At 44.0% G+C, this 3,862-nt stretch overlaps 1 pseudogene; it reads right to left on the minus strand.

The window, feature by feature from the left end:
- Window positions 1-2,328: 2,328 nt before the first annotated feature.
- LOC104270780 lies at window positions 2,329-3,309 on the minus strand (annotated as a pseudogene).
- Between the last annotated feature and the right edge of the window lie 553 nt (window positions 3,310-3,862).

Here is a 3,862-nt window from a genome sequence, read left to right on the forward strand (position 1 = left end):
ATTTGTGAAACACGCCAGGGAACAAATCTTTACCAGGTAACTCATTTAAAATGAAACCCGTGGTGTTAGAGTATAAAGGGAGGGTGGAGTTGCAGAGCGGATTTATATGTAAGCATCATCTAAAAGGGAGATAAACTTCTTCTTGTCCTCAAAAGAGCATTTGATGGGAGGGTTGGTTCTCAGTCTCTGTCTCCAAAAGACGTCTCCCAGTGCTTGGTGTTTGTGGCTGGTGACTTTTTTGAGGTAAAGAGAATATATCCTGTAGGTGGCACTATTGGTGGTTTTGCAATGCAGGTAGGCTGCTAATTTAGTACCGGAGAAATGTGGGAAGAACGAAACCTTGCTTTCACAGCTTGACTCCAACATTATCCAATAAAAGAAGATTTAGTGCACTTTCCTTGAAAACAACTAATTACTAAAAAAACAAATCTGAATCCTAGCAGATGCCTTCTCTTGTTGTTTTCGAGATAACCAGCAGTGTCGACTGCTGGGTTTTCAGGTGGGTAAATGTGTGCAGCACCTAAGTGATGCAGGATGCTTTTACCAGCTACCGTTCTGGAGTTTTCTGCCACATCTCCTATACTGAGCAATGAAGCATGGCTGCTCTGCCAAGCACAGGTGGACAGGTTTGCCTAGTAATGTTTTCAATATTTTATATTCTGCTTGTCAAAAGTCTAATTTGAATTTCCAAGTGACTCCATGCGGCCACTCTTAGAGTAATAGGGGCTCTTTAACCAATGCAAAATAACAGACTTCCTTAGTGCAGCAAAACACATCAGAAAAAGATGCTCTCAAAAATGTGCAGGCGGAAAGCTATTGCTGAAAAACTTGTTTCACAATTGCCTTTTCAGATGATTTCCTCTTGTATACAGGCCTTTTCTCAGAGCATTTTGTCATATATTTCCGGAGAAAGAGCACTTGATCGCTGAGCTTGTTCACAGCGCTTGGATCTCAAGACACCAGGAGCTTGGAGTGCCCGGTGCTAGAAATCAGCCCTGATGAGCATTCATGTGCTGGTTTGGCCGATAGAATTAACAGAACTGTTGTGATGTGCAAAATTGCTTTAATTGTATGAGATGACTGCTTTTCTGGGTATTTTGATACCTCCTGTAATGATGTGGATGAGGAGGCAGATGAGTATAGAAGTTGTAGAAATGGAAATATGAATTAGGAAACAAAATACAAATCTATGCTTAAAAACAAAAGGCTTGCTTATTGCTCATGAAAGCACTGGGGTATTTACAGGAAAAAAAACCCTCTAGGATAAAGGCTTGAGGATGTGATGACGTGAGCTCAGGAACTTCAGTTAATCTCTGGGTATGATGATTTTCATGTATGAAAAATTGCAAGGAATTATCTGTCGTGTTCTTGAGCCCTGTCTATTGGTTCCAAGCTGCACCCATCTTTGAAAATCACTCTGAACCAATCTAATGGCATCCCTGCATACCACAGACTATGAAAAAGAAGTTTTAAAGAGGCCCAAAAAATAGCCTGTGGGCTTTTCACCATATCGGATGGTTGTGTCACTTGACCAAGGTGTTGGCTATGCTTTCCTCTCATCACTAGTAACTATAAATGCTTGTCTGCTAATGAAAATTGTCCTGCTAATTCTTGTAAGTCAAAATGTGACCGTAACTTTTCCAGGCTTCTTTTTCCTTCTGGTCTCTTTGTGCTTTTTAACTACGGTAATAGTTATGAGAGATTTAAGAAGGCAATTATTTTTGACTGTTCTGTCTACTTTTAAGAAGCAGTGAAAGAAAAAATACAGAAGATGCCTATAAATGATTATGATACACATGTATGTAAGTATGTGGCATATATATGTCCGTCTGCACTTAGGGGAAAAAACAAATTCATGCAGCCTAAAACAAGGTGTTCTCTAAAAAATCGGGTATCTCAGCAGCAAACTTGCTCCAGAAATAGAGATCCTTTCATTCATTTCAAAGCAAGATTTCTGTTACTGAGGTGTAACAAGTCTCCGTTTTTACCTGGGTGCTTTTAGTGAAGCCCTTGAGGAGAATTTACATAAGCAAGAGGCAGTCGGTACATTTACTAAATAGATCTCTATATGGATGGGTAAACAGAGTTTTAAAGTAATCTCAAGTATAACCTGGTTTCTGTATCTGCTTGTTACACTTGTGCGTTTGCAGCCTTTACTAGCAAATGGGGCCCGCCAGCTTTTTCCAGCTTTGTTTGCTTGCTACACTTGTGCAGTTGCAGCCTTTACGAAGAAATGGGGCCCGCCAGCTTTTTCCAGCTTTGTGTCTTTTTAAATACCCGTTCACGCGTATGTGTATGTGGGATGGTATCCCCCAATTCTTGCCTTACCTTCACATCGTTCATCTTCATCCTCGTTCCCTCCTTCCCAACAAAGATGTCATCTATGTCAACCAGAATGTACCGATCCAAGGACAATGTGAGTCTCTTCCCTGACAGGAAAGAGATGGCGTCAATCAAGATCAGTTTGTGCAACCAGAAGGTCAGGTTGTTTCCAAAAAGGACCCTTTGAATGCCATCGTGAAGCCCCAAGTCTTGGATAACAGTTGCGTACAGAGCAGCCTTTGGCAATGCTTCTGGGGGTGCTCTGGAGCTCTGCAGTTCGGTTAAAAGCACGGGTTGATAGGTGGAATGGTTAAACTGGAAAACCGTCCAGTCTTCGCCCGGCAGGGGACCTTTCTCAACCCTCGGAGCTTTTGTGATGCGCAGCAGAGGAGACTGAGGGTTTACCACACAGTCTTTGAGGGCTACATTGTTGTAAAGGTGTAATGGCAATCCCTTCAGTTTTGTACTGGGAGAGCTGTTCTCGTTGGCTTTATGAAAACCAATTATGCTAACACTGTATTCCACACAGTATTTCTCCAGAAGCTCTCTATTCCAAGAGTCCATGGATACATACTTCAAAATATTCTCGTACACAACAATCGCGTATTTTCCCCTTCCGTTGTCCGTGAGAGGGGGAAGATCGCCCTTAGCCGGTGCAATGACCATGTGGTACTGAAACCTGCTGGACTCGAGGATGGCTATGATGTCTTGCCCCAGCTGGGAGTACTGGCTTTCCACAAACAGGAGTACGGTGGGCTCGGTTTTAGACGGATCGATTGGCTTAGCCGTTTTCAGCTCCACAGACCTGTACGGCAGGAGCTTGAGGTCTTCACACTCTGCTTCTCCGGTGGTTTCCACGAGGGCCATTTCCTGCTTGTAGCCGGTGTAGAGGTAATAGGCAGAAATGACAATACTGGCCAGGCAGAAGGTTGCCAGGAGAATGACCAGAGTTCGGAAACTTCTGCGGAGCTTCACAATGAGAGTCATCTTTCGCAGGACTTCCACCTTGTGATGGGCTTGGTGCTTTCTTGGTTCTCTCTTCCTAAAGTGCCATGGGAACGAGGAGATGCAGAGGTGCCAATTCCCCTCCCAAGACGTTCATGTGACCATTGCAGGGCATTTATGAAGCCGTTGGGGAGGTGATAAAGTTGTCAGAGCGGGGAGTCAAAGGATCCGGAAGGCTAAATTGAAGGAGATTTTCTCCAAGTGCAGCAGCTGCCAATAATCAATGAAAAGGACTCTTAACATTATCTGCAACAAGAAGTAACAGAGGAGTAAATAAAATAAAATCCATAAAGCAATTAAAACCACATGTTAATAGAGACAGTGATTGATGCTGGTCATCTGAGCTAAAAGGGAAGTTCAGGAGCAGTTGGAGGAGCCCTTGGTGTCTATTGCTGCCTTGATGTGGGAAAATAAGCTGCATTAAAAAGGGAGTTGTACAAGGGAGTTGTTGGGAAGCGCTGGGTGGGTGTGTAGCGGGGAGCCCTGGGCCACGGCAGCTCCGGCCACGGCAGCGCCAGCCCCCGGGCTGCAGGCT

Source organism: Apaloderma vittatum, unplaced genomic scaffold (genome assembly GCF_000703405.1).
Source record: "Apaloderma vittatum isolate BGI_N311 unplaced genomic scaffold, ASM70340v1 scaffold1532, whole genome shotgun sequence".
In the NCBI taxonomy this organism is placed as follows: Eukaryota; Metazoa; Chordata; class Aves; order Trogoniformes; family Trogonidae; genus Apaloderma; species Apaloderma vittatum.